Genomic DNA, 12321 nt, shown 5'->3' with positions numbered 1-12321 from the left:
TTCCTACAACCTGGAAAGGGCTTTCAATCCAGACAGGTTTTGCCTTTAATTTTGTTGTTGTTGTTGTTGTGGTTAACTGATTTGCTTTTCATTGCCAATAAGGCAATCTGTTTGCTATGATCAGTTTTTCTCTGTTCTGTGTAGACCTTTTAAGTCCCATGGCTTGTTAGCTATTGTGAGTCCCTGAGAGTGAGAGACTGGTGGGACAAACAACAGTCATCCCTCTGTTTCATGGACTTGGAATCTATGTCCCTTAACCATTTGTGGACAGCAAATGGAGGGGAACAAAATGGGGCATGTGCCCATGGGTACCTGCAGGCATGCGCCACCATTCAAGCCAATGAAGCTCAAATATCAGCAATTTTCCATTTTTGCAGGGAGGGGGTGGGTGGGTCCGGAACGGACCCCCCGCAAAAGCAAAGGGGCCACTGAACTCTTCCTACTAATTTTTCTTCAATGTAATGTTATATATACTTTCCAGCACTGCATTATCTGCAAGAAAAACAAGCAGGTTGAATCTCCCTTCTCTAAAATATTTGGGACCAGAAGTATTTTGGATTGTGAAACTTTTCCAATTTTGGAACGTTTGGATATACATGATGAGATATCATTTATATTTCATATACACCTTATACACATAGTCCGAGGGTAATTTGACAGGCAGTATTTTCAATCATTGTGTGGATGAAACCATCAGAAAGCAAACGTGTCGCCACCTCAGCCACCCATGCAGACAATTTTGAATTTTGGGATATTCAGAATTCTGGATAAAGGAGACCTGGATTAATGGTTTTTAAAAATAAAATAAAGTAAAATAAAATAAAATAAAAATCTGAGGATGCAATCACAGTTATCACTCTCTTGACCCTTAATTTTCTTGTTGCCAGTGGCAAAACAGACTGTTTTTGCCTGGTTTTAGATTCACTTCCTTTCACTGTGTGTGTCCCTTGCACAGTAATAGATTGCAGTGTCCGCAGCTGTTAAGCTATGCATTTCCAGGTACAGCATGTTTGATGGGTTGTTCCTGGAGATGGTAATGCGCCCTTTCACTGACTCTGCATAATATTTTGTGCTTCCATCTGGGTTTGTCTGTCCTAGCCATTCGAAAATCTTTCTAGGGCTCTCTCTCACCCAACTCATCCAGTAACTGTCGAAGGGAAATCCAGAAGCTTGACAAGAGAGCCGGAAGGATTCACTAGGTCTTTTTATACCTCCTCCAAATTCCTTCAAGTGGATTTCTGACTGAACACCTGAAAAAGAGAAGTACGTATCACAAATGTGTCTTCACATTTTCACCTAAAATAGTGCTCTTCTCTACTTGTCAAGTACATCATGAAGAAGGATTACCATGAAGGACTGCTAAAAGGAAACTAATCTGAAGCCAAAATATCATTTCTCTGTTCCTTTGAGAAGGATTGACTTGCAAATAGTCCCAGCACCCAAGAGCTGTGCAGCTAAGTATAGTAGAGAAAGAGAATTTGTACCAGTCATTTAAATAGGAAGCTGTTGCATCATTTGCATACCTTTTAGCATGAAAATAAAGCAAAGCCCTTGCTAGAGAAGGATGAAATAAAAATGGGACACCAAGTGTTGCGTTACACTATGACCACAATGTCAATGTTGGAGGCAAAGAGGCACCAATGCTTGTATAAAGTGACTGGTGAGAGAGGGGAATATAGATAATGTATTCTTTTGTTTCTTCTCTTTATATCTTTCTTTGGTCTATGTACCTTTTGCTTCTTTCTTGCCTGTTCAAGAAGTTAGTCTATTTTCTCCCCCTTGTATGGAAAGATAGAATCAGTTTAGGACTTATTGTGTGCAAAAGTGTGCATGTCATACTTTTTTAATACAGAAAACAATATGTTTTGGCACAGGACACAGCATTTTCAGCCCGGAAAATATCATATAGAAAATGCCATTTTCTCTACAATTTTTTATGTGCAAATTTTATGCAAAATAAGTCCCAAACTGTGCAGATTCTTTTCAGTCCAGGAAACTTCTCATCTGCATTTCCTAACAGGAAACATGTTTCTGAAGCATCTCCCTCCCCCCATATATTCCTTCGATTCCTAACTCATTCCATACACAGTCCGTTTATTCCATAGACAATCTTTCATGTAAATTAATTTTGAAATAAAAAAGGAAATGTCACTCTATGAAAGAATAACAAATAAGGTAGTTTTCTGTTCTGTATAAAAGTCTTATTCTATCCCCTACTTTAAGTATGATTATACAGTCGACCTTCTGTAGCCACAGATGCTGCATCCATGGGTCCCATCATCCTTGGCTTGAAATATATATATATTAAAAACACCCCAAAAGCAAACCATGATTCTTCCATTTTATATCAGGGACATCATTTTACTATGTCACTGTATATAAGGGGACTTGAGCATCCGTGCAGTTTGGGACTTGAGCATCCATGGAGTCCTGGAGCTGAACTCCTTCAGATACCAAGGGCCCACTGTATATGGATCAAACCCAGTGTGTTCTGATGTTGTTAACATATCAATCTACCAGCATATTCCATATCCTTAGTTCTAGCTTTTCTCATAGTAAGTTGATTCCAGTTTATTGTCCACCGAACGTGAAACAGGAAGGAATGGGGAAATCTGTCTGTTTTGCTTCTTCCCAAATTCATTAAAAAAAACAAAACCCAACAACATTCCATTATGAATATGATGACATTCGTGAACTTCGGCAGATTCTCAAAAAAAGAAAGGAAGGGAGGAAAAGAAAAGAGCTGAAAATAAATTCCTTCCTTTTTGTGCAGGTATCCCTAGCCACTGTCCTGTAGTGCATTTTTGCAATTCAGTATTAGGGTTCCTATGTGTCTGCTACATAACTAGGGCCAAGTTTACACAAGGGCGGGGGGGGGGGGGGAAGGGACCCTGAATTCCCCAGACCCTGGGCACATCACAAGCAGGAAAAATCTTTATTTTAATGTCATTGCAGGTGGGGAAGGTAAATGGCTGCCAGCACTGATCTGTCCTGGAGCTGAGAGAAAGTCTGACAGTGCAGCAACATCTGCAGTGGAGACAAATGATGCCGACAAAACAGGTGTAGGGCAGCTCTGGGGCAGGTGGATGGCAGAACAGACGAGGAATCCATTTGGACTTTTCTCCTAAGTGTAGACTTACCCTAGGTGTGTATAATGTTACACAGCATAGAGTGTGATTTTAGCCGTTTTTTTAAAAAAGGAGATGAAATTAATATTATACACTCAGCTCTATGTATTCACAGATTTTTTTATCCATGGATTCAAGCATCCACTACTTGAAAAATCTTCAAAGATATCTAAATTCCAAAAGGCAAACCTTCATTTTGCTGTTTTATATAAGGGGCACCATTTTACTATTCCATTGTTTTTAATGGGACCTGAGCATCCACAGATTTTGGTATCTGCAGAGGATCCTGAAACCAAACCCCAGCAGATGCCAATAGCTCACTACACATCTGGATATGGGTTGAAATGCACATCTGATAGAACAATATGACTGTGACAGCTACAGAGAATGAAGTCAAGATCAGATGACTGAGGAATATTTGAAGCATGGCCACATTTGGAATTAGTCCAACAGGTTCAACAGGGCAACTTCCTGTTTTCTGTTCAGGGAGTCTTATGGACTTTATGCTATGAGACTTCCAGCAATTGCTGTTTCTAGCTTTGTCTCATTAAATGCAACTCAGAATCCCTCCTACTAACACAGTGAAAAGTGACCCTGCTTTAGGAAATGCCTAGTCACCGTGAAGCTGGTATTTGTCTAGGTTCTCCATTGCTTTTGCATGCTGTGTCTCTTCTGGCACAGTAATACACGCCACTGTCCTTTGTCTCCATGCCTCTCATCTCTAAATAAACTTCACTCTTGGAAACATCTCTGGAAATGGTGAGACGGGTTTTCAGGGAGTCTGAGTAGCGCTTATCATCATCCCAAAGGACAAGGGTCAGCCATTCCAATCCTTTCCCTGGAGGCTGACGAATCCAGCTCACAGCATACCCAGTTGTAGTGAGAGTGAACCCAGAAATTTTACAGGTGAGCCTGAGGGTCTCTGAAGGCCTCAGTGCCACGGAACTGACCTGTCCCAGCATCACTTGACAATAGATGCCTAGAAAGGAGGAGAAAAGGTCCTTTAAGAATAAAGACTAATCTCTTATGAGATGAATGTGCAAAATGAAAATTAATAGTAAATGATATTGGCTCTATGTGAGAAACTTACAAGGTGTGATGCCCAACAGGACCATGGAAAAGAACAAAGACTGCATCTTTCTTTTTGGAAGTAGGAAGAAAGAAAAGAAGTATTTGGCTACTGAGTTAATCCTTGTTTTAGTTTGAGACAGCTTTTAAACTCACATAGAGAAGAAAAGGTGGAGCGAATAGCATTTGCCTATTTAAACTCGATGTAAATTGGCTGGAGGAACAATTTCCATAAAGAGATGCTCTTGTCATAAAATGCATATATAGAGGAGGGTCCAATCACAAGTTCATGTTCCTCTCCTCTACAGTAAAATTGCCTCTCTGGTTGATGAGACCTGAAATCCTCATTCAAGCATGGATGGCACAAACTATTTATAATCAAGGTTGAAAAAAAATCCCCAGCATTCATGATGAGTCCAAAAAAATCTAAAAAGTTGTCATTCTTCATGGTGATTTATAAAACAGAGGAAATTTCATTTCATTGAGGATCTATATTAACATAGGAAGTTGTTTCATACTGAGTAAGACCATTGACCTATCTGGGTCAGCATTCTCTACCACGACTAGTAGGGTCACGCCTATGTCTCAGACAGAACTTTCTGCAACCCTACCTGGAAATGCTTAAGATCGACCATGGAAGTTTACAGGTGCAAATTATATAATGGATGAAGGAGCCCTTCACCTGGTTGACAATCCCATACTAAAAAACAAACAAAACAAAAACACAAAAACAAAACAAAACAAAAACCCTGCAAGTCAAAATCCAACAAAAAACACCAGAGTTTTACTTCAAAAATAAAGTAAATGATCCAAGTTGAATAAACACTGTTTCTGGTTCATCTATGCCTGATGTTTAAAGGCATTAAAACCAACAATACTGGGTCAGAAACAGACTTGTACCATGAGACATTCTGAGAATGAAATCATAACTGACCATTTGACCTGTTTGCTATGGCTTTTGATCACAGAAGTGGAGGCAGCTCAGGGAAGTTCATAGGAGGAAGAGACTGAAGATGAATCCTCTCTGTACATGCTGGGAAAAAAACCCCCAAAAGACCCACAAACATTATGTTTCTTTTCCGCCCTCCCTCCCTCCCTCCCTCCCTCCCTCCCTCCCTCCCTCCCTTTCTAACTGCATATCTTTAGAATCCTTGAAAGAGGCACAGATTCTGCATAAAATTGTTTCTGATATGAATATAGGTACCTAATATTCCCCATACAATCTCTTGTGGGTTTATATCTGAGCGTATTAAAAGAATGGGAGTGCCATTATCTTTGATTGTCTTGATGGTGATCTTCTCAGGACAGAATAGAGAATAACAGGATAATTCCCAATTGACAAAGGAGTCAGGCAAGGCCACCTACTTGTTCAACTTGACCTTGGGGAAGTCCCAGCCTCTGGGCAATGGCAAACCTCCTCTTGCTAAGAAAACCCTATGACAGATTTACTCCAGGGTCGCCATAAATAAAAATGACTTGGAGGCACATAACAAAAAGAAGCAAAAGAAACAGTGGGTTTCACCAGATTAGTTAACCTCCATTTTGTGTGCTTTTCACTCAGACTGCTAGCCTCTGAATAAACTTGGAGAGATTCCATCAGCAATGTCAGTTTTTGCCAGCTTCAGATTCACTTCCTCTCGCTGTGCCACTTGTACAATAATACACAGCAGTGTCTTCCAGTTTCAGACTGTTCATTTGCAAATACAGCAAGCTGTCTGAGTTGTCCCTGGATAGGGTGAATCGACCTTTCACCTGACTCAAGTAATATATGGTGGATGAGGCTGAGTTTATGTATGCTACCCATGTCAAGCCTTTTCCAGGAGCTTGTCTCATCCAGTGTGCCCCATAACTGCTGAAAGTGTATCCAGAGACTTGACAAGAGAGGTAGAGGGAATCTCCAGGCCTCTTATAGCTCCTCCGGACTCCACCATCTGGACCTCTGACTGAACACCTGCAATAGAATTCAGTGTAAAGAGACCTTTGCATACTAACTCACATAATATAACATTCAGCAGTATTTGAAAGGAGAACAGTTACCTCTAAAAACTGCTAAAAAGAAAACACAGTGAAGCCAAAATATCATTTTTCTTTCCATTGGTTTGAAAAGTATGGCTTAAAAAGTAGTCACAGACTCACTGGATGTATGTCTCTAAGTGTAGTTGGGTCAAGGAGACAGACACTAATTTAAAGAGGAAGCCATCTCTGTATTTACATATACTTTGGAATAAAAGAGCCTTTGTTGCTGTTGGCATCTCTGTTCCTCTCCATGCCTCTGTAACCACTATGTCTTATTAGTTTGGCCCAGTGGATTGAAAAGCCTTCTGAGTTCAAAAGGGGAGCTGAAGGTTGCAAGGGACTGCAATTGTCAAGACTAAGGGGTAGACTCTTTTCACCTTGAATAAGGTAATGATAGATCTCACCAAAGCTACTCCTGGTCTCCTTCTATATATTCACATGTGGACACAAGATACAATGGAAGATTCCAGAACTGAAAGAGCGACAGACACCTCTTTCCTTGTGACATCAAGAAGACCCCATGAAAGGTTTACCTTAGAGTTGCCATAAATCAGAAATGGCTTGAAGGCACACAACAAATACAAGAAGCCAAGTTGCCATCAGTTCATGCATTCTATTCCAATAAATAAATAAATAAATAAAATGAGGGAGAATACTAGTTCCTTTCCCTCAGTCCAGCAGGTCCACCACATCTTTAGATACTTTTAAGAAGAACCTTAAGACCTTCTTCTTTTCTCAAGCCTTCCCTCCATGAGATGTTACTTCATGTTTCACCCCCTCGGTTTGACGACCTTGTGATGTTTATGGATTTCCCCACTCAGCTGAACCTGCTGTTTTTATTGTTATTGTGACTGTTTTTAGATACTGTTTGAATTGTTTTTATTTTGATGTACTTTTTACTTAAACTTGTATTCCACTTTGATCAAAATTGGAAAAGCGGGATATAAATAAACTATTTATTATTATTTATTATTATTATTTAGGTCCCTCTCCCATATGTATTTAACAACAATAACAACAATATTTATAACATAACAATAATGTTGTTGCTGTTGTTATTGAAGTTGTGTGCCTTCAAGGTATTTCCATCTTTTGGTGAACTATCACAGAGGGTTTGCCTGGGGAAATTCAAAGCATTTGAATGGCATTTGCCATTGCCTCCCTCCAAGGCTGAGAGAAGATGACCTGCCCCACACTCACCATTGAGTTTCCATGGCTGAGAAGAAATTCAAACTCTGGTCTACTAACTGAACATGTGAACAACTGCCCCACATTGTATGCTGCTGCTGCTGCTGATGATGATGATGATGATGATGATGGCAATGATGATGATGGTATTTAACAAAAGCCTGGTGCATTAGGAATAGACCAATAGATGAACATATTTCAAGCAGCATTTGCAGATTCACACTGTGAGCAAAAATGTATTAGTTCCTTTGTTTTAATTAACAATTGGTGTGGGGTTCTTAAACATATTTCCCAACAAGCTATATCAAATTGCATGCAGATGATATTGCATTCCTGTAAAACTAATAAACATATGCATGGAAACCAAACAGCCCCAGAATTCTCTGCCTCTCATTCTCTTTGGTAAAACTTGGTTCCAAAAGGCCATAACACAGAAGATAAGCTGTGAAGAAAAAAACTGGAGGTCTGGTCAGCCAATCATACCCTTTCACATGCTGTCAATGGAGAGTTATAAGAAGCAAAGGATGCTACCTATAGGCCTATCTTTAAAAAGGTTAGAAGGGAGCACAATAAGATAGAGTTTGGGCAGTCAGAGACAAGAGTGAAGACCACTGAAATGTGAGAGAAATTGATAGAATCTGAATAGGATTTTGGGAGCTGAGAATGTGGGAAGGTTTCAGGGAATTCATAATGTTCCATTTTATTATTATATAATAAATCTATACTGGTTTTATTTGTGTGTTTTTTTACAACAGTGTCTATTTTTATTTGAGAATTTAAAGAGACAAGTGGTCATCCCTCTTCACCACACTGGACTCACTGATCAACACAGCTACTTGTCCAGACTTGCATTCACCTTGAGGCCCAAATACCACTTTCCAGGAAAGGATTGTGACGGTGGAAAGACAAGGTGAGTGATAGGAACTCAAGGGTTGGACCTGTGGGGTCAGCCTGTATAGGGGATCCATAAGAGAAGGTCATCCTTGCAATGTACTAGGTACTGCAAGAGAAGCACACTGAAGAAATGTTATGTGCAGCACAAATGTCACAATAGACATGTTCCACTGATGCCTCCTGGTGGTCCAAAGGGAACATATACTTGCAGTTCCTGGACCTTTTTGCTGTGGTGTTATGCACAGTGCCTTTCTCCTTGTGCAGTAATACACAGCGGTGTCTTCTAATTTCAGGTTCTTCATTTGCATGTAGAAATTTGACCCATCCTTTGAGGCTGTGAATCGATCCTGGATGGTAGTGGAGTAATAGTTTGTGACAGAAGGTTTCCAGTAGCTGATCAGCCACTCGGGGGTTTTCCCAGGTTTTTGTCTAAGCCAAGACATCCACCATTGGTCAGCAAGGTCCATGGTGCATGTCAATTGGGTTGACTCTCCAGGTCGCTTCACCTCAGCCTTTGACTGGACTATGACATCTTGGAACTGGGCACCTGTAGGAAGAAAGTGAGATATTGTGGGCAGCAGAAACCTCCATTTCTTCTATGCTTTAGAATGAAGATTGAAAAGCATCAGAATGTTGTTTCTTAAAAAAAATGCAAGCCGGTGTTAAGATATATCTGTCTAAGGCAATCATGGAGAAGATACCTTCCAAGATAGCTAAAAGGACAATGAAATGGCACGAGGAGAGCATTTGTGTTGTCAAGGGAAAAGTTCATAGAATTGTCGATGTTAGTCTTCAATCTGCAGGATTGATTGAATTTTCAGTGGCCAGGAACTGAGTTATTTATGATCTACAGAGGAAATAGCCCTCCTTCTTTGCATATCTCTATTTATAAAAGGCAATGTTCTGTTGAGGGAATAGTTTGCCAAACCAGGCCGACAGCCAAAAATAAAGAACCATTCAGAAAGGAGAGATGGTAACTTTCCATGAGCTCTCATTTGCATGAACAGATCAGAATCCCAAGACAGATTTTCAACAGTCATGCACTTAAAACCTCGAGAATGCCCAGAAACAATGGAGAACATGGTTAGGCATACAAGAACAACGATGACAATGATAATCATAACAGCACAGAGAATAAAAAGTGTGATTTGCCCAAAGTTACCCATAGGGTTTCTATGGCTGCTGCCACACTGCAGAATTAATGTCATCTGACACCACTTTAACTGTCATGGCTCCATCCTATGGAATCCCAGGATTTGTAGTTTTTTGTGGTGCTAGAGGTCTCTGACAGAGAAGGCTAATTATCTAACAAAACTATACATCCTAGAATTGCATAGCATGGAGCCATCAGAGTCAAAGTTGCATCAAACTGCATTAATTCTGTAGTGTAGATACAGCCTGTGACTGAGTGGAGGTTCAAACTTTGGTTTCCTGGTGCTTACCTCCAACTCTCAAACACTGATTTGGAGAGCCAGGTTGCCATAGATCTTGAATGTGAAAAGGAATGGAACAGCGATAACTTTAGGGAAGTTGGATAATTCACTTCCTGAAGGAGCTAGCCAAGGTAGCTGGCATTTTGGCTTCTGGTCATGGTCAAGGGTTGTCTCTCCTCTTGGGTTCCATGCTTAACATTTCCAAGCTAACTTTTCCAATAGAAAATGTTGGCTTTTTCGCCAGAATAAAAGGGGAATTGAGCAATGATCTTTATTTCAAGGTTTAACCATTCTTTCAACATCAAAACAAGGCAATGGCTTCACTCCGGGGCCTAATTTCCCATTGATGTTTGGTCACCATGGAAATAATGTTCCACATTTTTAGACCGTAAAGAACGTTTACAGTTCAATCTGCAAAGTACTTGTCAAGAAAACATTCACGCAGTCCAAACTCTCTAAAAGTAATTATCTCTCTCCATAATTAGTCAAATCATTATTATCTGTTCGTCTGGCTAAACCTCTAGAGGCTTTGCAGAAGCTTCTAGAAACCAAGCAAGCAACTAGTCTGAAAATGATTATAAATCATTGTCCTGTGCAACTGAGAGCTGGTAATTTCCAAAAGTCTCCCCTCACCCCAGCTCCCAATTTAATTTTCCCAGCTAGATTTAAAACAACATTCCCATCTCCATTGGGATTCAAGGCATGTATTCATATCCCTCTTGATACAAGAAGTTTATTGATTAGTCTACTGGCCGTATCAAGGAATACACAGTACTGAATGCAAAGTACAAAATACAAAATACCATACTCGGAGTACCAAAATACATATGCTTGGTCATATCTAAAATAAATAAAGCTTGGTCATCTCTAAAAACTCATATAAAATTAAGTCAAAAGTTAAAACAAGTACAAGCTAAAAAAACCAAATAATAAAATATGGAACAATATACACTAGACTAAAATAAGACGAATGACCTAAAACAGAGTAGAGGAAATCAATAAGGATATTAAATCAACTCATCTCCATGGCATGAGACCCTATTTTGTATGATGAATTGATCTCTTACGTGAGCAGTTTTTACAATAAATTTTGCAGTACTTCGCACTAGGTGTAAATTCTCTCCAGAAAGGAGATGGGACAATTTGACAGTAGGATCCCAATTGGTCATGTTATTCAAAACTGGTTGTAAGTAAAGGGATCTCTCCTTGTCATATAAACAGGAATCAAACAGAATATGTGTAATGTCCTCTACAGCTGAAGCACCACAAACACATATTCTTTCATGGTAAAGTATTTTTTGAAATTGCCCTGTTCTTACCATAGAGTCCAGTTGTTCAAATCTAGTTCTAGTGAAAGCTGTTCTCTGGCTCTGTGTTAGGTATGACCTGAGATATTTTTCAAGGGCCAAATACCATTTTATATCCCTCTTGATGCTTCAAGAAAAGCTCATATGCTTCCCTTTTGGAAATGCACTTCCAGAGCTGGTCATCATTCATGGTAACATACTAAACTCTTTGAGTTACTGTGGCTAAACTCAGGAGAGGATTTATGTAGAGAGAGGTTCGGATGCCACAACAGTGATGTGCTTAGTGCAGCTACTTCAGTTGCTCCTGTTATGCAAGAAACTAAAGACTATGGCCTCATTCCCACTTATACTTAAATCTGTTTATGATCCGAATCAATGAATCGATTCTACATCAGATCATGGTTCCCACTACATTTGCCCCGATCGCATTTTCTGTCATCTAATTAAATCAAATTAACCCACTTGTGGTTCCCAGTCTGAAATGAATTAGTTCTATTTAAACCGGTTCCTGAAGCAGATAACCCACTTGTGGTTCAAATGGGAAATGAATTAGTTTACATAGAATTGGTTCCTGTGCAGAACATCCATTTCTGTTTCAGTAAACTGATTCTGATCTGCATCCGGTTCCCATTTTCTCAGAAGTGATTCATTTAAATCTGAATTGTGAAATCGAATCTGAATCGGTTCTGGTTCACACTTGAGCAGATTCAATTTGGATGAAAAGAAGTCGAAAAAACAGTGTCAAAAAGACACGGTTTAAATGGGCCTATTCGGATTAAGTGGGAACCATGCTCACTTAAACCGGTTCATAACGGATCACAATCTGGTTTAAACGGTAGTGGGAATGAGGCCCATGAAGTGTTCTGTGAATGATCCAATCCCAGCTCCACATGAGTGGTACCAGTCAGGTGGACATCCCATCGGTGGGATTCTTTCTCAAATCATTTACATCTCCCATGAGGCTTAATTCAAGGAGAACCCTTCTGAAAACCTTTTTGATGTTTCAATGTAAGGATTTCTCTTCTCCTGCCTAATCCACTGTACCTCGTGATCCTGGCCAGGGTGACTTCCCTTCCCTTGTACCTTTTAAGTACTATTATATAATTGGAAAAGAGCCTTGGCAACAAACAAACAAACAAACAAACAAAAACACACTCTGTAAAATAATAGTCACTAATGTTCCTTCAGGCCTCTTTATAGTTCTAGCAGTTGATGACTGCAAAACACTTTAGTGAAGTTCTCAAGTTAATTTTTCAAGTTAATTTACAAAGCATCCCCCAATAACCA

Source organism: Sceloporus occidentalis, unplaced genomic scaffold, assembly GCF_023333645.1.
Source record: "Sceloporus occidentalis isolate IW3139 unplaced genomic scaffold, rSceOcc1.0.p SCAF_14, whole genome shotgun sequence".
NCBI classification, from domain to species: Eukaryota; Metazoa; Chordata; class Lepidosauria; order Squamata; family Phrynosomatidae; genus Sceloporus; species Sceloporus occidentalis.
The sequence above is the reverse complement of the archived record's forward strand: the minus strand, read 5'-3'. Positions refer to the sequence as shown.